The sequence below is a fragment of the Gossypium hirsutum genome, chromosome A11 (genome assembly GCF_007990345.1).
Source record: "Gossypium hirsutum isolate 1008001.06 chromosome A11, Gossypium_hirsutum_v2.1, whole genome shotgun sequence".
Taxonomy (NCBI): domain Eukaryota; kingdom Viridiplantae; phylum Streptophyta; class Magnoliopsida; order Malvales; family Malvaceae; genus Gossypium; species Gossypium hirsutum.
The window spans coordinates 67,014,012-67,039,763 of NC_053434.1; the positions used below are offsets into that span (position 1 = coordinate 67,014,012).

General features: G+C 33.7%; 1 non-coding gene across 1 annotated transcript; it reads left to right on the top strand.

Annotated features, from left to right (window-relative positions):
• Window positions 1-1,598: 1,598 nt before the first annotated feature.
• Window positions 1,599-1,705, top strand: LOC121210410 (small nucleolar RNA R71). Its single transcript, XR_005905523.1, has one exon. It is a non-coding gene; the product is annotated as a small nucleolar RNA R71 (small nucleolar RNA).
• Window positions 1,706-25,752: the final 24,047 nt, after the last annotated feature.

Sequence of the window (25,752 nt, forward strand, 5' to 3'; positions counted from 1 at the left end):
CTTTCCCTTCAGCACATCAATAAGGGTCCTTCCGATTGCTAGGAAAGGCCTTCCTAAGATTATTGGCACTTCTTTGTCTACTTCAAAGTCTAGAACAACAAAGTCAGCAGGAAAGACAAATTTTTCTACTTGTACCAATATGTCCTCAATTTTTCCGTCTGGATGTGCTAAGGATCGATTGCTAATTGAAGTGTAACCGTAGTAGGTCTAACTTCACCTATCCCCAACTTCCTAAATATTGACATGGGCATCAAGTTGATACTAACACCCAAGTCACATAGTGCCTTACCACAATATGTCACTCCTATGTTGCAAGGTATTGTAAAACATCCAGGATCCTTCAACTTTGGGGGTAGTTTGTTTTAAATATATGCACCGCATTCTTCGTAAGGGATACTGTCTCAAATTCTCCAAGTCTTCATTTTTTGACAGGATATCCTTCATGAATTTGACGTAGTTCGACATTTGTTCAAGTGTTTCAACCAACGAGATGTTAATATGAAGTTGCTTGAGTACTTCTAGGAACTTCTTGAGTTGAATTTCCTGCTTCTACTTTTGAAGTCTTTGAGGGTAGGGTGGTGGAGGTTTCTTTACTGGAACTGGTTGATTTGTCTTCTGTGGCAATTCTGTATCTAATGAAGTTGTTAGTTGATCAAAATTAGCTGGTTATGAAGTTACTTTGTTAGATTTTGTAGATTTTGGTTCCGGTGGGACTAGAATTTCAGCACTTGGTTGAACTTCCTCTGAGTCTTAGGCATCAGTTGGCTCCTTTTCAACTTTGATGGTGTTGGGTTCTAATGTCTTTCTGCTCCTCAATGTTGATGCTTTACAATGCTCCTTCCCTGGATTCCTCAGATTCTCCGTATCACTAGGTAAGGCACCTTGTGGTAGGTTTCTGAGTTCAATTGCAAGCTGGCCCATTTGGTTTTCCAGGTTTTTCAATGTAACTACTTGGCATTAGATTAAGGCATCATTCTTGGCTATGTATGCATTCAACAAGTTTTCTAAGCCATTGGATGGTCCAGCTTGAGGTTGTTTCTGAACTTGTTGGGTAAAAATAGGTGGCTGGGTCGGTCTAGATTGGGCATATGTGTTAGTAGGTCCAGCCCCTTGGTTACTCCAGGAGAAATTAATGTGGTTTTGCCATGATCGGTTATAGGAATTGGATTGCAGGACTTGCCTTCCTTGATTTTGGTTTTGGTTACCCATGTAATAGACGGATTCTAGGTTCGATGAACATTCTTCAAACAAATTTCCTTCCCCGCAATAGACACAAGCTACATTTTCCACTTGATTCGGCGGCTGAGCTGCAAAACTATTAAACCCATTAATGGTAAAATTTTTAAGCATTGATGAAATGGATGATACCTGAGATACGAGTGAAGTGAGAGCGTCCACTTCATGTATTCCAGTGACTCATCTTCCTGACACTGCTCAATTGGTTGGCTATTGATTATTATTACTGGCAATCTTCTTAATGATTTCATAAGCCTCATTAAGATTTAGAAAGGAGAGCACCATTAGCAGAAGCATCCACTACCACCCTCGTGTGTGCATTAAGACCATTATAAAATGACTCAAGTTGGATAAAATGAGAGATTTCGTAATAAGGGCACTTCTGTAATAATTCTTTGTATCTTTCCCATGCCTCATACAAGGACTCATCATCCATTTGTTGGAAAGCAGTGATCTCGTTCCTCAACTTAGCATTCTTGCTAGGCGAGAAATACTTCATAAGGAATCTTTCTGCTAACCCTTGCCATGTGGAAATTGAATTTGATGGCAATGGGTTCAATTAGGCTTGAGCTCTACCCTTAGTGAATATGGGAAGAACTTCAATTGTAATGCATCTTCGGGTACTCCGACTAACTTAAAAGATTCACTCACCTACATAAACTGTAACACCCCTTACTCGTATTCAATGTTGGAATAGGTTACGAGGCATTACCGGGCTTATACACAAGCAATCATACAAAACTGAGCTGCAAATTTCCATCCAAATTTAAAACTTTTCATAAACATTCATAACGTCCCTAAAACAAACCTATGAGGCCCAAAACATACATTGGAAGCGGTTCGGGACTAAACTGAGAACTTTAGAAAATTTCACAACCCTTAGAAAAAATTTCCTTGTTTTAAGAGCCACATGCCCGTGTGGCTTGGGACATGCCCTTGTGGGCAAGCCGTGTGGTCACACACGCCCATGTCCCTAACCCGTGTAACTCTCTGTTTGTCACTCAAGAAGAAATTGAAGTCACACAGCCAAGTTACATGCTCGTGTGCTAGGCCGTGTAGTCAATTTAAAATTTATGATTTTTCATAAAATAGGTGCAGACTTCACACGCCAGGGCACACGCCCGTGCCTGAAGCCATGTCATCCATACAATTGAGACACACGCCCGTGTCTCTGCCCATGTGCTCAATTCTGAGCATTCTATTTTGCAACAATTAAGGTGCAGGGGACACACGTGTCTACCCGTGTGGACAAAAACAAGGCTATTTACCAAGCCATTTTGTCACCCTTTTATGCACACACCTACACAACAAAACATAACACCAATCCAAGCAATTACATTCAACCAATTCAGCCACAATCAAGACATCCTTACATTATTCACATGCTATGATTTACCACATGCAAACATCACGTACTTATCAACTTAAACCATGCAAATTTCCACATCTATGAAAACATCATCATATGTATATATAACTTAGACCAATATTAGCCAATTCCAAATGGCCATTTACAAAATGAATTATCAACCAATATAGGCCAATACATTAGGCCAATTCAATTATGACACATAACAAAATAATCAAGTCCTTATACATGCCATAACTCAAAATGTCAAATTCATTGGTACCCCAAAAATCAGTTGATAGTGTGAGTGGATCTCCGACAGTCTTCGATCCCCGAGCTAGCTTGGTGACACTATAAGACAAGGGAAAGAAAAGTGGAGTAAGCTATATAGCTTAGTAAGTTCCCATCAAATAATAGGCATCATAAACCAACATTTAACATTCAATTAACATGATGATAATTGTCATAAATATTATTAAGATCTTATTGTCAAAACTTACTCAATCATAACCTTACTGCGGGTTCATCACATAACGAGCTCATCACATATGAGTTTTTCATACATACCTGAGTCATCTCGAATTAGATTTACACACAATTCATCTTTGACATACTCATTAAATTACCCATTGAGCCACTTGGAATACTAAGGGATACTTGGGAGTTCCGTACACACTGTACCATACCAATGCCATATCCTAGATATGGTCTTACATGGGATCTCGTATCGAACACCAATAACCCAGTTATGGTCTTACACGAAATCTCATATCGATGCCATATCCCAGATATGGTCTTACACGAAGCCTCATATAGATGCCATATCCCAGATATGTTCTTACACATAGTCTTAGTAACCATAATGTCATGACATTTGTATCCTATCAATTTCTAAGGTTCAACCGGGATTTCACTCTTGTTGTAACTTTATCGAAAACTTCATAAGTCAATCACAATTCATACAATAATAAAGCATTTAAAACATAATTAAAATAATGCATTATTTGCATAAGAACTTACCTCGGTACAAAAATAGTAGAAATAGGACCTACTAGTCAAACACCTTGTTTTTCCCCCGATCTAGGTCCAAACCTCGTTTCTCGTAATATATAATAGTAAATTTAACTTATTTATTATTCACATTACTCAAATCAGTTCAAAAATTACATTATGGAAAAATTACATTTTGCCCCTAAACTTTAACATTTTTACACTTTAGTCCCTAGGCTCGTAAATTGAAATAAATTCAATTTATTTTATTCCCAAGCCTAGCCAAACCTATTTTATGCTTATAACATCCTACATTTTTCATTTAATCACACTTTTACACACATTTTATAACCTTTATACAAATTGGTCCTTGTGACATTTTAATATAAAATCACCTAGCAAAAGTTGTTTATCAAACATCTAACATACATTTTCTATGATTAGACATCAAAATGCACAAAAATTATTCATGGTTAAAGTTTTATACTTTTATTTTCTTTCAATTTAGTCCTTAAAATAGCTAGATTAGGTTACAAGGATCTCAAAAACATAAAAATCATTAAAAATACGGCTAGAATGGACTTACAATTGAACTTGGAAGATGAAAAAACCCTAGCTATGGTTCCCCCTTGAGAATTTCAGCCATGGGAGGAAGATGGACAAAATTGACTTTTAATTTGATTTTTAATTTATTTATTAGCCAAATGACCAAAATGCCCTTAACTTAAAACTAAAAATTTCTCTTCATGTCCAATTTTGTCTACTATCTTAAAAAATGGCTAATTACCATTTAAGGACCTTCAATTTAAAATTTCATAACAATTAGACACCTCTAGCATGTAGAACTCAACTTTTGCACTGTTTACAATTTACTCTTTTTTGCTAAATTGAGTGCTCAAACGTCAAAATTTTCGAACGAAATTTTCATGAAATCATCCATAAAATTGTAGACCATAAAAATATAATAAAAAGAAGTTTTACTATGTGAGATTCGTGGTCCTAAAACCATTGTTTCGACTAGACCCTAAATCGGGTTGTTACATAAATAGTCTTAAGTGAAGGTGAGGATCTTCGGTAGGTAATCCACTGAATTGGCCCACAGTCTGAAGCATCTGGAACATGACTGGCTCCAGCTCGGATTATTGTGCCTCAATTTCGGGTCTCCTAATACCCGGATTAAGATCATTAAACACTAGCATGACATACTATCTTAAAGCTCTATCCCTATCATCAACAATAAGGATAGGATTTTGATTAGGGTTTGCTCCTTTTCCTTGATTCAGATTTTCAAAATTCATCTCTTCGGTCCTTCTCTAACTTGCTTATCTTTGTTGTTGTCGAAAAGTTCGTTCAATCTCAGGGTCTATAAGGAGTAAATCGATAAAATAGTCCAAACACCTAAAATATTCACAAAAAATTAATTAAGTTAAAGTTGAACAGAAAAATAAACCAAAATGCAAAACTAAGAAATTCACAAATAATGACTTTTTAAAATAGTCCCCAGCAATGGCGCCAAAAACTTGGAACGACGGAAATGTGCAAGTGTACACGATCGCAACAAGTAATAAAGTGGCAAGTAAATGTCGAGTTATCGTACCCATAGGGACTATGAAAAGAATTATTTATGAATGCAATTTAAAACACTTTGGTGAAGAAAAATATTTTGATTTTAGAAATGATTAAAAACTAGAAAGCAAAGTAAAATAAATAAAATAAAATAAGGTTCTAATGCACGATTTCAAAAGCTAATTTTAATCAAGGTGACATAATTGTGTTAGATTAATTGCATTTCTTAACTTAGAATTATTAAAATCATGTTTATATTGTTACGAATAAATTCACGGAAACTCGGTAATTTTCTAACTTATGAACCTACTTACCTACAAAAATCCATTCATCTTTTGACCATATCTCTACGTCAATTCAACCAATTAAACAAACTTTAATAGGCAAATGTTTTAATGCACATACATACTTATGAAATTAAAATAATCTCTTGTACATATCTCTATGCCAATTCAAACAATTAATTTAATCATATAAGAACATAAAAGATTACGTGAGGCAATAATGTATTTCTACCTTGAAACAGTTTAATCACAATAATCTTGCAAGTTGTACAAGGCAATTGTATCGCTTGATACCATTGCTAATTTAACCTTCAGCTACCTTAAATGATTAAACATGCACTAATTAAGTATCGTGTCAACTAATTACAATTTCAATCCGTTTAAATAATTAATTCATTAGTTACTTTACAATTGTAATGCAAGAATAACTTAGTCATAGTTTTACTTAATCAAACATCTTACCGAGGCCTATAACAACACAAACATAATTTTAATAAATTAAGAATACGAAATGCAATAAACCTAACACAAATTAAATTTAAGCCATATTAAATAAATAAATCATATCAACATAAATATTCATAGACATGTTCATCATAACAACAACATAATTTAAAAAGATAGAGAACAAGAAGCAAATCCTGTGTTTCTTTGTGGCTTGGCTGAATTGCTCCACTCTTCCTTCTTCACTTGTTCTTGTCGAACCAAGGCTTTTATGAACACTTGAATGTTGCTCCAAATGATGAACGAATGACTCTTTTTCAATAGGTGAAATCAGCAAGAGGACAAAGGAAAACAGATGGAGAAATAAAGAGAGAAAGTTAGAGAGAAGAGAAGAGATGAGAAAGTTGCGGTGTGTTGAAATGAGCGGCCAAGGGGGTTTTTATAGGGTGAGAGGGCTGCTAAAAATAGCCAAAATCAGTAGCCAAAGAGCCCTGCCATGGCCGACCACATATGTGGCAAGTTTGAAGTTTTCAAACTTGCTATATTAAGGCTAGGGCAAATTTAGAAAGGCACAAATAGTAAAGGGTTGGTTTGCAGTTTGACGAAGTCTTCAAGCGCCTTTTTGTAAGCCAATTAACCAGCCAAGCAAGCTGATTGGGTCAGTATGTTAGACGATTTTGGGCTGCCCAAAGCTTGACCGGTTTCGGTTCTCTAGGTTCCGCTCAACTTGGTCACTTTTCATAATTTAATTAAAAATAATTTATTTAACCCAAATTAAATTAGATTAAAATTAAAATTAAAATCAACTGGGCCAATTTTTGCCCTTTGTACAAATCTATCGAAAATGATTAAAATTAATCAATATTTATTATAAAATTATTTAAAATTCATTATATTAATAATTTAAGTCCAAAATAATTATTTTATAATAATTATATATTTTCGACAATAATTTTACTGAAACAGCATGAATTTGAGTTAAAAAGGGCATGAAAAAGTCTATCACTTCATATTTTCATTTTTAGCAAAACACTGTCACTAGCATTTAACATATACATAAAATGTACAAATTTGCACTTTCACAACGACTATCATAACCACATATCACATGTTATAGCATATTATCTCAATTCACATATTCACAAACATATAAGCACAGAGTTAAAAAGATAACATAGGTATGAGAAAGCTTACACTTGGGATTTACAGTAGGGGTTTAGGCTACTACTAAATTCCCAAATAACGCATTGAATCATGTCCACAAGCAATTATTCCAAACACTCACCAATTATGCTTTCGTTGAAAAGTCGAAAGCTCAAACTAGCTTTTCCTTACCTTTATCTCTACTCATAGAAGGTCCTACCGAATTTGAAACTTAAACACAACATTTCACACAACAATGCATTCAATAATCAACTAAGAACTCACCACAAAAAATCCAAAAACATAAGCCTAAACTAAGTTCTCATGTAACAGAAACCTTTAACATAGCCAACTTAAAACTCAAATATATCGGTCTATACTCAATATATTTGCCTAAAACCAATTCCGCTCATCTTATAATTCACCTACGACTAATTCCCAACCTTTAAACTACAATAAAATACTCAATTCATTATATCGACTTTTTCGACATGTTTTATGGCTATTTTTCGAAAATTCATTAAAACTCAAGAATTATTTAACAAAAATTCAAAGTAAGTTTAGAAACCTCTTAATCATGTCAAAACCAATTGAAAAACATTTTGAAGTTACGTTTTTATTCAAAATCTTGAAATCCATCATTAATGACTCAAATTTTGACTTTTATTCAAAACATACGATTTAATGGCTAAAAATTTAGTTTTAAAGACTAGATAACATTAGAAACTCATAAGGAATCAAATTCTTACCTTAGTTGATGAAAATCCAAGAGTTTGAGTGAACACCCAAAAAACCAAAAATCTTGACAATGGAGAAAACAATGGTGTTTTTAGGTGTTTTTCTTAACTTCTAGAGTTTTATAACCTAAGAGATGATAGAAATCAAAAGGAATTAGGATTTGAAATTCAAAATTTATTAGGAGAGTTGGGAGAACTATAGACGACACAAGTATGAGAAGAGAAGAAGACTAAAGTGAAAATAAAACTATAAATGTGGGTTTTTATATTGGATTTTAAAATCTAGTCTAATTGCCTCTTAAAAACTCTAAGTTTTGACTCTTTTACAAATCAACCCTTTTTTTTCAAAATTAAAGGTATTTAAAACTCATTTTTAGAAATTCCAAACATTCTAAGGTTAAAATTCCTAAATTACCCTTAAAACTCCTAGGCCCTATTTTGGGGTGTTACACATCAAATCCAAAAGATATCTACTATGTGGGAAACCAAAATCAGAAAAAGAATGGTCCAGGTCCATAATCAAACTATTACAACCCTTCATGGTGAATGTAACAACCCATTTTTTAGTGAAATCGGAGCAGTGATTTCGGGACCACAAATCTAACCCAAAAATATGATTTAGTTTTATTTCATTATATGGTCCGTATTATAATAGGCATGTCATGTGGAAATTTTGAAATGAAAATTTTATCGATTAAGTGCTTAATTATGAGAAGGACTAAATCCAATAAAATGCGAAAGTTGAATTCTAGTAGCTATACGGATCAAATAGCTATGGAATTCAAAACTTAAAGTCCTTATATGAAAATTAGACCATTAAGAAAATTAAGTAGATTTTTCTTGGTGACTCATCCAAGGAATTATAGAAAAAGGGCAAGGACTAAATTGGAATACCAAACTACTTAATTAATTAAAAGATGAAAAGAAATATATCATCTTATTTTCATAATCTTCAACTTAAAATTTTATGGAAACCCTAGGAGAGAGAGGGGAAACTTCCAAGGCTTAATTGGATCCGGACAACACTAATTCGAGGTTAGATCAAGGAAAGGAAAATATTTCTGATTAGTAGACTTTTACACGAACAAGTGTCGAGGTAAGTTCGTGTAACTTAATCTGGCATGTAAATATGTTTAATTGAATGTTGTGTTGTATGAAATGTGATTCATATTGATTTACATTACTTTAATGTTATAATGAGAAACTTAATACATGCATGAAATGGTGATAAAGGGTTAAGTCCCGATTGAATGTTGAATTTCGATGATTGTATGAGCTCTTCTGAAAAAATAGGGTCCTGTATTTGTTGCGGACGAGATTTAGCTCGGATGAGTAATCCCAATGACCTTGTCATAGAACAAATTTTGCCCGGACAGGTAAGCTCAGTACCTTACCTCTCAAGCATACATTATGATTAGGGTTTAACCTAGAGTGTTAACCCTAATTGAGCTCTTTTGAGCATACACTATATAAAGGATTTAGCCTGGACTGGTAATCCTATTATATGACAAGTGGCTTGAGAGTGTGTTCCTTGGTTAAGAACCCTAAGGGGTAACTTCGATAAGAATTAACAGATTAACAAATCGTACACTTCGAGTGTACTATATGAGCCATCATCAGAATTTCATTGATTTAACGGACATCAAATTCTTGACATGGCATGAAAATATTGAGATGATATAATAATGACTTGAAAGAATATTGCTTGATGAACTCATCTATTCTTACTTAATGTGTATGGAAATTTTGTGACTAACATGTTTGGTTGAGTATATGTGATTAGGAAATTTAGCCAAATGGATGGAAACATAACATTGTATGCTTGGATTTTAATAAACAAAATTGGTGTGTTTAGTTTCTATTATACGAACTTACTAAGCATGTAATGCTTACCCCATTTTATTTTCCCCTATTTTATAGTGCTCGGAAGCTCATGAAGGTTGGAAGATCATTGCAACATCGTCACACTATCAACTAGCATTTTGGGTATGCTTAGTAAAATCATTTTGGTATAATGGCATGTATAGGACAACTTGGCCAATAGAGGCTTGAAATGTTATTTTGTAACTTAGCCATTGGAAAGGCTAGTAATGGTTCATTTTGATATTTCTAAGTAGGATATTATGATATATATACACATGTGTTAAGTTGAGTACTTGTGATCAAATGTTGTTATTGCCTAAGTTAAATCAAGGTAAGTTTATAAATACTTGTGCTTGTAATGATAGGTCATGTTAAATGATGAAATTTCCTATTTTGAATGCTTGGAATAGTTGGTATTGGTTGTGTTTCAACTGCAGGTCTTGGGTGAAATTTTGGGTGAGAAATGAAGCTAGAAATGGCTTCATTTTGTCCACACAGGCAGGTACATGGGCATGTGTTTAGACCATGTGTGACACACGGCCTAGTAACATGGGCATGTGGTTAGGGCGTGTGTCCCCTGGACCTTAATTTTGAGAAATAGAATGCTCAGAATTAGGCACAAGGGCAGAGACACGGGCATGTGTAAACATGAAGTTTTTTCAGCTCTTAGTTTCTGTACAATTTCTAAACCAACTATCATGGTTTCTTATTCAACAACATTATTGGACATAGTGAACACAAAAGAAAGCCCATATTTCTCATTCATTACCATCAGAATTAGCTAACGAGATACTTGCTTCGGAACCTACTTGACTCGAAAAACCATATACATGTAACCCAAGCTATCCCATTCTTGGGTGTTTTTCAGTGGTAGGTTTTGTAGGAGTCCCTTGACCCTCTGCCAAGTCTGCCACACCTTTTGTCTTTGAATAATTGGCAAAGGAACATTCAACAATGAAATTTGTTAAAGCCTCTACTTTGATTTCTTTGCGAGGTGAGAAGTCTACCTCGAATTCATTGAGTACAACACTTCATTTGACCATGTGGTCGGAGCCATCCATTTTCCCTGAGATGTGGGTTTGACAGGACAATATGGGCTTGATGTTGGATTTGATGCATTTAGTGTTTTCACCTATGTATACTTGTAATTTTTTCGAACAGATTGGGTAATAAAATCAGTCATGAATTACATTAATACCCTTTCTATATCCTCTTCACATGATTTTTGAATGTAAAGCAAAATAAAAGAAAATATTAGCTCACTGTTTGTTTAATGTTTAACTAATAAAAAGTGGTATTACATGGTCGAATTATAATATGAAAAGAAAACTTATATTAGTAGATGAACCTAAATTTATCCTTATTTTAATTAGAAATGAGCATTCTGATTGAAAGATTAATATGTCATCTATCAAGTCCAATTGGGGAGATACCTTGTCTTGGGCATCAGAGCAGATGGCTTCTAAAAGATAGAGACATATATGTGACTAAATGGACTAACAGTACATTAGAATAGATGCAAGAAGAATAGATCCCGAATTCGTTTATGGATTTTTTCACTTGTGACATTCAAAGTATGGCGTACATTAATTTTGAGTGGATCATAGACTATGTATGTGTGACTCATATACTTTGATGTAAGTGAAAGCCTCAGTTCAAATAGATAAGAAATCGAAATCTAGTGCATTAGGTATACGACTTTTGTAGTATGTAGCTTCATTCACAAAAATGGAATTCATAACCTAAAATATGGGTAAATGATTTCCTCTAATTGGCATTACATAGTTGATGAAAAGTAAATGTGGCCACAAATCATTCATCTTTGTGATGAATGACTTGATTACTATTCAGTAATAATTGAATTTTCATGAAGGAAGATGTAATGGTTACCATGAGATAAAATAGGATCATATTAGAAGAACAAATTTATCTTAAAGAGATTAAGGATATCTTATGAGGGTAACACACATATGATAAGGTCATTGGACGAGCACGGATCGAGTTACTTTCTAAAGGTATATTGTTGGGGAGAGCTTAGTCACGACACTATAGTGAAATGACTTCGTGACTAAATGATTTTATAATTAATAGGAAAAAAACTAGAACTTAATTATAAATCATTTGAGGCCTAATCACATGTCTAGCCAGTCCTTCCGCTAGCTCATTAAAACCATAAATGAATTACATGTTGAAGAAAATGAACATAAACGTATAGAAATGGTAAGAATGGAGAAATTTGAAACATTTGGAAATGAATGTGATTTTCTCCAAAATGAAAATGAAAATGACCTGTAAATGAATTTATGGTTTTCAAATTAAATGAAATTTGAAAATGGAAATAAATCATTTGGTTATAGTACATTCATTGAATATAGAAATATTTAATATATTTTCGCATATATTCTTTTACAGTAAAGTCGTTATAATTTTAATGAAGTTAGAATTGGGTTGAGAAAATGACTTAATTTCAAAATTAATTTAGATGATTATTTTTGGAAATAGAAAAATAAATATCAGGTTAGATCGAATTATAAGGTATTAGGTTAAAAGTCCAGGAAGTACTTGTAATTGGATCCAATATGGGAGAGGCCCAAAGCCCCTCATGTGTAAGAGAGGGATGACAATCCTAGTTAAACTAACTAGGGTTGTCACGCCCCATACTCCTAGTTAGATTAGGACTTCATTTTTCTATTTGAAGTAGACTTCTACTATTCAACATGGGTTTTATTTCTTTAACATATAAATAGATGGCACCAGTAGGGCTAAATAATAAACTTAAAGATATTGTTACTCTATCCGAAAATAGTATGAGTTTATTCTCTAAGTAGTAAATCTATTTTCCAGAATAACAATTCTACTAGTTTCTATTGAGAAGAGATTTTGCTTTCACACTGAAAGTAAAGAAAACAATTTCTAGTCTTGTGTTTGAGTTGAATTGTTTGAGCTCACAGTTGAAGTAGTTCATGGTAAGAGAATAATGGAGGATGTCATTTAGTTGAAAGCCAGGGATGACAAGGATCTGTCCAGTTGTAAACATAGGTGCAATTTCAGTAAAGGGTTTATTGCTATAAATATCACAAATCGGCTCGATTTTCAAATTTTTTATTTTTCATTGTGCAAGAAAATTGTTTTTGAATCAGATTTTTTCCAACAATTGGTATCTAAGTGTCAGGTTGTGCTATGTTTATAGTATAAATCAAGACCAAAATTCTCTGTCTTTTTCATGTGATTAATTTTAATAAAATGTAACATTCTTGTAATTTTATGCATGTTTATGGGAATGTATGCAGATGAATGTATAATATTATTTTATTATTATATATAATAATGTAATTTTGCAAAGTTGTGATTCCTAATCTCGAGTATTTATAGTGTAGATCATGGACTATCATCTCCATGTAGATTTTAATTTTATTATTGTAGAATAAATTATGTGAGCTGGTAACAGACATAGGAATTTGTAACCTATAATTTTCTAAAGAACATAAAGAGTCGACACGTATCCATGCCAATCGAGATGATGCAAACCTGAGCTAGAAAAATTGATGAGACACCGATGGTAATGCTCGAGAGTGAAGGCTGATGGCGTTGGTCGACGATGATGGTTGATGGTGGATGGTAACGATCTAACAATGACTTGATACATTTCGGTGGTGGCCCATCAATGTCTGGTGGCAGTGACGATACAAAGATGGGAACGGTAAGATGTTGACAATGGAAATGTGAACCAGTACCGTAGTAGAAAGCCATGGTGGCAAAATAGGATGCCCAAAGTATGCTTTAGGGTGAATTTTGTAATTTTTTATTTTTCTAGGACTGAATCGAGTAAACTTTGGCTAGTCAGAGTCATTTAAATTTTTATACTTTTATTTATGAGATAAGCATGATGATATTTTTTTTACTGCAAATTTATGTTCATGTATATGTATGATAAGCATGCCATATAGTTTAGGGAAGAATGCCACACATACTTGTCATGCATATATTTATTATTCATGATTGAAACCAGACATTAAAACCTTGCATATTTTTAAAATGTTGAGTGGGAGAAGGTCACTAAATAAGACCTACGGCCTTCATCAATGGTCTTTTGTGATGGCATGGAAATTTAACTACCCCACAATAATATTATCATGTGGACCCCACTGAGGAGATTTCTTGAAAGTAAGTAGAACTATCTTGTAATTGTGTGATAGTTGGACTAGCTCCTGTGGTAGGTATTATCATGCAATATAACAAGAAGTGTTGTCTTCAAAGAGGACAACTAGTCACAACATGCTACTCGGTGAGATTATGCCACGATGACTTATTTGTGGTGCATGATGCGGTAGGTGTTGAGTTGATGGTTATACACTCAAGATCTTGTAGTTAAGTAACTTCCCACGAAGCTTTACTTACTTTAGAATGATGACCAAACATTACACAATTATTAGTATGTGTGAATGCCTAAGGAATTAGGTTTATGTAACTAACTGGATGAAAATCCATGTTGTTACTAGTTGATCTTGATTATCTCACAGTGGCTTGATTCAATAGGTGTCAAAATTATTGTTGTAATGACTTACAAATGTTTTTAAGGTTTACTGTTTGATGCGTGCATCATCTTAATGCATATCGTAATGTTGTAAAATGTTTTCAAATATCTTCTTACAAAGATTGAATGGTTTTTTACATTTAAAAAATGACACCTACTCTCTTATTAAATATACTTACCGAGAAAAAACAAAACGGAAATAACTTAAAGAATGAAAAAGGAACCTGATGATTGTCATAAGATGTAAGAAACTTAAAAACAGATCTTGATAATAAGTGTCATTTAGTAGCTCAAGTTGAGTCTAGAAAACATTGGGAGAAGTCTAATGAGATACCTCATTGCTATATGTTGGCAAGCAAGACCAACTGTAACACCCCAAAAATCCTGAAATCCAAAAATCCCGAAATCTTGAATTTTTCTTTTTGTGCTTAATAATTTTGGTTAAGTGCTAATTAAGCAAAAGTAAGTCTTGGTCAAGGTTTGAGTTCAAATTAAGGGGTAGAAGAAATTATAAGTTAATTATTAAAAGAATCAGGGTTGGCAAGTAGTTAGACTTTTAAATAAAGATAGGGGAAAATAGCAGCAAAGAGCCTAGTAGATGAGTGGCTAAGTAATGCCACTTAGAGTGCAGGGAGGTGGTGTTAATAGCTAGCAATTAGGTCCAAGGTTCAAATCCTAGCTTAGTGTTTTTAGAAGTTTAATTTTGACCTTCTAGAAGGATGGAAGTGGCGTGAAAGTGGACTCCAAGGGAACTGTTCAGGAGAGAAAATTAAGGAAAGGATCAAGGGGTTATTAGGGAGAAAACGAGGAGATGAGAAGGGGAAAGTGATAGAGCCGAATGGGGAATTGGGCATGGGAAAATTTTGCTATAAGGCTTATAAATAGGTGCCGAATGATAGGGTATGAAGCTAATGACCGAATTTCCTTCACCTTGTTACCAGAAACTCTTTTCTCTAAAAGCCGAAAACCCTCTGCGTTTCTTTTCTTTTTCTCCTTCCTTGTGCCGAATTCTATTCTTCCTCTACCTCATTTCTGACTTTTCTTTCTTTTTTCATGGAGCTGAATAACCCTCTTTTTCCATACAAAATTGTAAAGGGCCGAACCTCTTTGGCCGAATACCCTTGGTACAATCACTACTCCTACTTCGGTCAAATCTAGTGTAAGTGTTGTTCTCCCAATCGATTTCTTTGCTAAGTATCGAATATTCTCCCTCACTCTTTCTAATCAACTGTGGTAGGGAATTAGTATCGAATCTCGGATCTTAGCTCATTGCCAAATTGCCCCTTAGGTGTTGCAGTTTTGGTAAGTATTCCTCATCCATTGGCTAAGGTTGGCCGGATAGCCATAGTGGTAAGGGGACTTGTGTTGGATACGAGTCACCTATTATTCTGGTTTTAACAGTTACGATTGGTGCAGATCTAGGTGTTGATCATGGTTAGCGAAAGGGTTGTTATACTTATCGCGCAAGGTAAGGTTAAGGTGAGATTCCGACTTTTGGTAAAGTATTCGATAAGTATGTGAGATTAATCTTTGGGTGACATTGATTATAGGTTTGGGCTAAGGAAATCGCGGCACGCTTGCCTACCAGGTGTGTACATACACTGCACACACACAATGAATCGGCAAAAGCTAAAATGCCAAAAAGTTGAAAGTTGGGCTACGGTAGTCACACAAGTGCGTGAACACTCGTGGAAAGGAAACCGATAGGTTGCCTGAGGCCCACGGGAGATTCCGTGGACTTGGGTTGAGAATTGGCCAAATGGGCCAGAATGGGCTAAATGGGCCTGATGGGCTGTTGGGCCCATAATAAGGAAGGATTTATTAGTGATGCTATGTGTTAGGAAATTTGTATGTGAGAATGAATATAATATGATTTAGGCCTAATGGGCCATATGAATGTGAATTGAGCCTAGTGGGCCATAAGAATATGAACTGGGCCAGATGGGCCATTTGAATAAGATTGGGCCTAGTGGGTCATATGCATGTATCTAGGGGTATTGGGCCTAGTATATGATAACTACATAAGACTTAATTAATATATTGCAACCGTGAACAAGTCATAGGGTTAAGGTGTGGCAACAGGTATATGCATGTCTAGGATTGGATCTAGGGAGAGCTTGGTACTTAAACGGTCTTAATGACCTACCTTCTATTCTCTGAACTCCTACATGGTGCATAGTATTCGTTCATCTTAACTCGCGGGACTTGTTCATGGGCCAAGGCAAGTGAAAACCGTAATTAAGGGAAAATTACCGAAATGCCTTTAAGGGCAAAAATGACCAAAATACCCCTAGGTGTTGAATGTAAGTTTTATCATGCATACATTTGATGTTCTGTTTAGGTTGCATATGGGGTGGGAACTATGGAATGGAGGAAGTATATGAGGATCGCATGGTTACTGACAATCGTGGATCCACCGATAGCCTTTAAATCCTAATATGTAAATGAAGGTAATTTTGCAACCGGGCTACCATTACTGTGTAGGCTGAATGGGTTGATATTTATATCCCCACATGGTGTGACGGGGGATGGAGCTGGTGTGTAGCGAATGGATAATTTGGATGGGATTGCATTGCATGTTTGATGATTTCTGTTTGAATGCTTGTTTTTCATCGAGGGTTGTACACACTGAGTTTGCGAAAACTCACCCCTTCTTTTATTTTATTTTCAGGTGATGCTCAGTAGAAGGTTCGATGTTTCGAGGGACTCTTGGTGGCCAGCTAGCAAGATAATTCGGACTTGGTTTTTTTTAAGCATTTAAGTTTTTATTTATTTTTAAATGTGTTCAGATCATAATGCAATAAGGTTTTCATTATGTTATTCTTACTTAAATTATTATTATTATTTTTTACGAGAAGTTGAACATGGATTTCTTAAATTATAACATGTTTCCTATGTTTCCGCAACTAAGTTTTTTTTTTAAAAATCAAATGTTTTAAACAAGGCTTTCTTAACTAAAAGGTTTTTTTTAGTTAATTAATGTTTCTCATTTTAAGGAGGGTTTTCAATGAAAACAAGGTTTTCGCTAAAACACTTCAATGTGACACACCAGATTCGGCCATAACGTCTGGGTCGGGTTTGGGGTGTTACACCAACACCCTTTATATGGAACTGGAGAGCTGTAAGACTACCAATGCAGTTCTAGAAAAACTAGAAAACATGTTTGGAGGTCAAGTTGCCTTGGCTCGACAATCGACTATTACTAGTTTGATGAAGGCCCAACAAAAGTCTAACACTCCGGTTAAAGACCATATGATTACTCTTATGGGATACTTTTCCGTGGCCACGAGTAATGAGGCCAATTTAGACTAGAACAATCATATTGAGATGGTGTTCAAGAGCTTGTCCAAGGATTTTCAATGCTTTTTGGCTAAATATATCCTTGGGAACAAGACCTTGACCCTTACACAACTCATGAAGGAGTTACAATCCTATGAGTTGATGATGAAAGGCAATCATCCAGTTTGAAAAGTAGAAACAAACATATTTGTCACTTCTTCCTCAAAATGGAAGGGAAAGTACATCAAGAAAGGCAAGACTGAGGCCTGTAGGCCACCACAAGTGGAAAGGAAGATAACTAGGAAGCTTAAGGCTTATCTAAGTCAAAATGCTTCTTTTGCAATGAGAAATGACACTTCAAAGTGAACTGTAAAGAGTGGAAGGAATACCTGGTCACTAAAGGCAAAGGTATGAAACTCTTTATGATAGACGCCTTTTTAGTGGAAGATTTAATAAACCATTAGTTCATTGATTCGGAAGTCACTAATCACATACATGTTTCTATATAGGGGTTTGAGGAAATGAAAGATCTTAGAGATAAGAGTCTATTGTTGCAAACCGAAAATGGGACAATTGTGGAAGATGAAGCAGTGGGAGATGCACATATTTATTTTGATAATTTTAGGAAGAATATTTTGAGAGACGTTTTCTATGTACCAAGGTTCAAAAGAAACTTAATTTCTGTTGCATGTTTATATAAAGATGGCTTAACTGTGACATTAATAATAGTATTGCAATATTTAGAAATTGCACACTTATCTATAATAGATGGATGTCAAATAATTTGTATTTTATCAAACCAAATATGTACACTGTTTGAGACTAAAACTTCGAATAAAAGACGTAAAAAATTTCACTATAATGAGTTGTACCTTTGGCAGTTTGAATCTTGCTTGGAAGACAAGATTGTGAATCTTGCTAGATTGTGAAAGACAACACTTTAAGTTCTCTTAAAGAATTTAATCTTCAACAATTTGAATATTGCTTGGAAGACAAGATAATTAAACGATCTTTTCATGCAAAAAGAACGAGGGCCATGAAACCTTTAGAACTTGTGCACACTAAAGTATGTAGCCCATTGAGTGTCAGTCAAGAGCTAGATATGAATATTATGTAACATTTATTGATGATTATTCTTGATATGGGTATGTGTACCTAATGCACCGCAAGAGTGACACCTTTGATAAACTTAAAGAGTTTCATTCAGAAGTGGAGAAACAACTAAGTTTATCCATAAAGATAGTTCGATTTAGTCGAGCTAGGGAATATTTGTAAGCTGAGTTCAAAAGATACCTAATAGAGAATGAGGTTCTATCCCAATAATCATGTCGAGCACTCTACAATAGAATGGTATGACAAAGAGAAGGAATCGAATGTTGTTAGACATGGTTCATTCAATTTTAAGTTAATTGAAGCTACCAATATCTTTCTAGGGATATGTGGTATAAACGGTTTGCTATATTCTAAATGATGTGCTAATCTCAGAATAAAAAATTCCATATGAATTATGGCATGGTAGGAAGCCGAATCTAAACCTTTTAAGGATTTGGGGATGTCTAGCCCATGTATTGGAAAAAGATGTATGGAAGTTGGACTCAGACAAAATTGTTCATGTTTGTTGGACATCCAAAGGGTGGTTTATCTTATAACTCGAAAGAGCAAACTATGATAGTGTAAACTCATGCTACTTTCTTGAGGAAAGTTAAATAAACGACTTCAAACCTCAGAGTAAAAAAGTATTCGAGGAACTTTCGAGAAATACACAAAACCCTACAGAAATAATTCCAGAACCAACTCCCAATAGTAGACCTACAAACGATCAACAACATAGGATGCTTCGTCACAATGGGAAGGTCTCTCGTAGGTTTGAGTTCTTTCAATCTGGAAGAAGTGTTTTAAACACTAAAGGCTCGCTTTTTTACATGTAACAAGTTTTACAGAAAATGTTTTCTACATTTTTCTATGTTTGTTTCATAGAAAACGGCTTAGCCAACGAAAAATGAATTACAGGTCAACATAAAATAAGCCCTTTTTCCTATAAGTTGACTTACCTTTTTGAAAAATGTAAGTCATTTTCCAGATAAGAGCTCTTCTATAAGTAATTTTATTTTTATATAATAATTAACTTAAATCAAGCTTAATATTATTATATTGATGGTAAACTTCTTTTTATTTTTAAAAATATTTACAATTATTAAAATATTAATACAAAATATTATATTTTTTAATATTATTAAATATACGTATTTAATTATTTATTTTAGTTATATAATAAATTATTAATACAATTAATATAATTTATTATTGTAATAAATTATTTAATATTTCAAATTTATTTAATAATAAAATTTAAAAACAATAATTTTAAATAATATTCTTCACATATTATTGAAAATATACAATATTAATATTTTAATAATAAATATTTATTAAAATTATAAATATATTAATAATAAATGTTTTGTGGTATAAAGGTTAAAATATATCATAAGTCTATGTACTTTTCACAAATTTGCAATTTAGTCTCTGTATTTTTATTTTAAAAAATTTAGTGCCTCTACTTTTCAAATTTGAAAATTAAGTTCAATTGTTGATGCTGTTAATTTTTATTTTGTCAATTTTCTTGATCTCATATTTTTAAATAAAAATACTCACTTGATAGTCATGTAATTAAAAAATGACATTATAATGAACCTGAATTTAACAAAATATTTTTAACATATTCAGAGCCAATGTATAGTATAAATTTTTATATATAATAAACTCAATTAAACAATGAAAATATAAGAAAATCTCAAATGTATTTTTGTTTCATTGAAACAACTTTTATTAAATATTTTTAAGAAATAAGTCAAACAATAGAAAATATTTCTCACAGATTCATCCAAACACCAAAAAATATTAACTTTTGAAAGGAAAGTAAGTCACTTTCTAGAAATTATTTTTAGAAGCAATTTTCAATTAAATAAACAAACTCTAAGTTTTTCAAACATGAACATGATGACCCACTCCATATGAGGAAGAAATGCAAGTGTTGATTCCAAGCTCTAGGAAATAGCTATGAATGTTGAGATGGATTCCAAATCAGTGTGGGAACTTGTAGACTTATTGGAAGGGATAAAACCCATAAGGTGTAAGTGGATATACAAGAAAAAAAGAAATGCGGATGGAAAAGTGGAATCTTATAAGACCAAACTTGCACAAAAGGTTTTACTAAAAAGTAGAAGGTATTGATTATGAAGAAACATTCTCTCTGGTTGTCATGCTCAAGTCAATCTGCAGATTGTTATCCATTACAGCAGCTCTCGATTACAAGATCTAAAAAAATTGATGTCAAGATAGTGTTTTTGAACGACTATTTTGAAGAGAGCATCTAAATGATGCAACCCACCGGATATATTGTAACACCCTATACTTGACCTGTTTACTGGGTCTAGGTACTACGTCATAATTAACCTTAATTAATTAACAAAACTCCTATTTGGTTATTTATAGACTTAGTCAATATTGAATTAAACATCCATTGCACTAAACAAATCTTACCCAATTCCATATATAATAACAAATTTTAAATTTTAAATTTTAAATTTCAATAATATTCTATGCCATACAACTCCTAAGTTCATACAACCATTCGCCTTATTAAGCGTGAATAACCAGTACAATAAATATCAAGTCTTAAGGCTTTACTACGGATACACTAAATTAACCCCCGAGGCATGGCCTCTAGAGGTGCCCTTTATATGAATGATACAACTACCATGCCCTTCGCATAATTCTGGTGGTGTTTGGCTTGGTCCCTTCCCTTAACGACTTTGACAATCTTGATCTTGCATCAAAGGAAGTACCAACATAAGTTCAGATGAACTTAGTGAGACTTTGTACAACAATAAATAAAAAGGATCTATATTTCTGGGAATAAAAATAAAGACACAGAATTTAAAACTCTCTGAGAATCTTAGGAAGTTTTGTTGATTTTTTGGCATAACCAATGCTGTAACACCCTTTACTTGACCCGAATTACTGGACCCGAATATTAGGTGCTACAAAACTTAAACACTAAATAAAAATTTTATAACTAGCTTAACTTAAATACAATAAACTTATTGTTTATTTCTTTACAACTATTAAAAAGAAGTACCCATTAAATACATTAAAACTCAAATATGATATACAAGTCGTTGCAATTTAAAACCTTATTAAAGACAGACTCCAACATGGTGTGGAATACAATTTTCCATATCCCTACAATGTCTTCTACATGCACAATAATGCCACTCGAGCAACCTCTATGGTGCATTCCTGGCTTAGTTTCTTCAGAGTAACTGACCTATTTCTCAATACTTGCATCACATATAGTTACTTGTAAGTTCGTATGAACTTAGTGAATTTTTAACCAGGATTACCTTGAATGTTTGTCATTGAATCTTCTCAACTTGGAGAGTTCTGAATTCCTTTTATGATATTGGTGAATACTTTTCCTATTTATCATTGGATTCATATAAGCTCATTTCTACACTTGTCTATCATACATTCATTCCACCCATATGATGGACTACAATATTCACTTCTCATTGCAGATCTATTTCACAATCTCTTTGGAGATAGAAACTAATGCATTCTTCAGAATATATTCATATCAACATTGTTCTTGGCAGATTCTCTCACAAAAAAATATTGAATACTTCTCTCAGATGATGCACACAGATGTTACTCTTGGTGGATTCTTATAATAACTGATCTCTTAGATTGATCTACATATGAATCTTACCTTTGTTGGATTCCTATATTAGTTAATCTCAAAACAATTCCCTAGAAGGTCCTACCCTTGGCAAATTCTGATACTGAATCTAGAGGATGATAGAATGCCAGTAAGACCATATAACCATCTTAGCTCAAATACTGAATTTATTATGAAGAATGCGACATTTAAGTCATTCATTAAAACTCCAGATATTTTTGTTACAAATCATGAGAGTGTCTAGGTTTGGCGAATACCATAGAATCAAATAACCTCTTTATAGAATGTGGATTTGCTCAGACTTGGCGGACACTTACACTGCCCACACTTTCAAGTACACTGTATTCTCTTTGTAACATATTACTATAACAAAGTTAGAGATCAATACACTGTAAAGTAAACTCCTTTAGGAACTACTTCAATGAATAACCAGAATTCGCCACGAAGGCGGCTTACCATTAGTAGCCATTTAGGTGTTATAGAATACGCCACAAAGGCTTAATAGATTATCCCACAATGGCTCTACAAGATACACCACAAAGGTTTCACAAATATCCTGCATAAAAAGGCTATGTTTGGTTGCTACCATGGCACCACATGAATTGTCATGTTTATGATATGGATTTGCCTAAACTCATCATCATAAGAGGTTTGTCCATGATTACCTTGGGACACCACAGACATCCTAGTAGATAATTGTAGCCCATCTGCATTTTCTAGAATATGCCATGACCATGGTCATTCCTCAAGTTTTTTATACCGAAATTCATGTTTACAATCCCGACGGACTTTGTCAACTACTACTATAGGGTCAACCCTTATATCACATGATTTCTCGGCACTCTATCAAACTCCCATTTCTCCAACATTTTCAATCATTCACAATACATATTACATAAGTACTTATTCATGTAGACTTTACTCATACCCATAACTGAATCATACTTCTTTACATGAATAACACACATCGACACAATCATGTAGCATATTATACGCTCCATATACAAAAATAAAATTTCTTCACAGAACCCCATGCACTCATGCATACAACACATCACACACTTAAAATCATGCAAATACTATGCAAGGATCACACGTATATGTTTAACAGTCACTCAAGGCTCATGTATCGTTACTAGGACATCAACCATAAGAAGAAACTTTCTAGAATGACTTGTAAGAGTCGAGACTAGGGACTTCAACATAGAGTTTCTGTTCTAATGATCCTACCTGAACTAGCAAAAACAACTATTTAAACGATTATGGAACTTTCATTAAAATTCCATTTACAGACAGTTTACTAAGATATCAATTACAGATGACCCCCATGCAAGACCACCTATTCACACCCTACTATTTTTATGTCTCTTAACATCCTTACTCTCTCAAACATAACATACAAAGCTATCAGATTTACCATGAGATTCAAACACCCTCCGATTAGCCACAAAAACCATAGCTTCTAGTTCAATGAAGAAGAGAATATTTAGGTTTAAAAAGAACCAAAACATAGAGTAGAAGGAAAGAAAAACCATCTGAAATGTTCTCTTCCTACTATATATACTAAAGTCTTGAAAAGTGTCAAATGCATATAGAAATTGTTCCTTACATGCCCTTCAAAACCCGAGAAAAATATAAAAAAGAATTCATTACAGATGTTGTTTGACCAGCCAATATATTCCATTGATCCCCAACCAATCACGTTATTGAACCCACATTGCAGAATGTTAGAGAAAATCAGGGGTACCATACCCTTGGTGGTAACTTTCATAAGACGTGCTCTTGAAGATGATCTAGTTTAGCAAAATTTTCTCAAGCACTCAGTAGGCACTTCATACTTAGCTAAAACTCTAAGATGTACTCTTTGTTTGTCATACTATTTCTTTAGTTGAAGAATACCATGAGAGAAAACCTTAGATACTTTTACAGGCAGATACTTTATGCACCATACTTTAGTTTTCCAGAAGTCTGTAAACTGGCAGACTATGCTACCATAGTCAGGCAAAATAGGTAACATTCACATCTATTTTCCTTTCTTTTAGATCTACGAATTCTGGTGTGTGACAGATGCCTTGAAAACTCCAAGCGAACTATTTGACAGACATATCCCCTTGTGACAGCCCTAAATTGACCCTAGTCGGAAAGTGGTTTCGGGACCACAAAACCGAGTCACAAAAATAATTAACCGTCATATTTGATGCTTATTATGTGTATATATGCATGTGTGAAAATTTCATGTTTGAATTTAGTCAATTGCATGTGAATTTAGTTAATAGGACTTATGTGTGACACTTTTGAAATGTGATAGGTTAATCTATAAGGATCTATTAGTGCATGTTATGAAAATAATGGGTTTGCATGTCAAATTTCCACCTATGACAAGTAGTGGCCGGCATGATGGGTTATATACATGCAATATGTATTAATTATTAGTTAGTAGCTTTATATTATATAACATAAATAAAAAAAAGGAAAAAAGTAATTGAAATAAGGAAATGAAGGGTGATGAAAACAAAGCTTGAGTTTCTTTCTTCTTGGCCGAATGTAAAGAGGAAGATGGGAGAAAGGCATTCGGTCATCTTAAGTGAGCATTAAGGTAAGAAGTTATGTTAATTCTTGAAATTTTGGTTAATCTTGAATGAGGTATCAAGTTATTTTAGTAACCCATGTTGAATTTTTGATTGTGGGAATGAGTAGGGCTTTCGGCTATGGTAATTAATAAGGGTGATGGTTGTTGTTTCATGATAAATTTAGATGAACAATTGTAGATAAGTGTTTGAACTATACAAATGAGCATATGTGAGCATTGGGTGCTAAGGGAAAAGAATCGGCTACCTTATTATGTACCAAGACCGAATGTGAATTTGATTATGTTTGAGTAATTTATGTACTTAAAATTGATGTAGTATAAGTTACCATGTTCTTGCCGAATATGCAATTGATAAAGGAGGAGTTTGTTATTGAACGTTAGGCTAAGTCCCTAGTGGATGGATGAATTGATAATAATTGTGTATAAAGATTTGCTTTACTATGTTTTTGTTAACAAGATGAGAAATGAGTTAAGATGGTCTTGTGATATGGTTGCTAAGTGGTATGGAAATGTTTGGTAATGACTAGCCATTGGAATGGCCAATCATAGTCCTATTGGTGCTACGTACGTCATGGCTAATCGGGATTCCCCTTGAAAATAATGTATGTCAATTTGCTAGTTGATTCATGGAAAATTATGAAATAGGTAAAATCTACCTTAAAATAGATGCTGACAGTAGCAGTGATGTAAGTTGGAAAAATCACTAAAAATAGTAGGAATGTAATTAAATAATGAATAAATTATGTAATCGAACCTTGATGAGTCTATTTTCATATGGAAGAAGCAAAACGACCATATGAGCCGTATTTTATGAGATGTTTAAGTTTTCGTGAAACAGGGCCAGAAAGGTTACTGGATCCCCTGTTTTGACTTTGGAAATTTACCATAAATTAACCAGAAATAATTAGAAGTTATGCTTTATATGCACAGATTCCTTTTTGAGTCTAGTTTCATTAGAGATAAACTCTATAAGTATTGATGCCCTGTATAGGGAGAT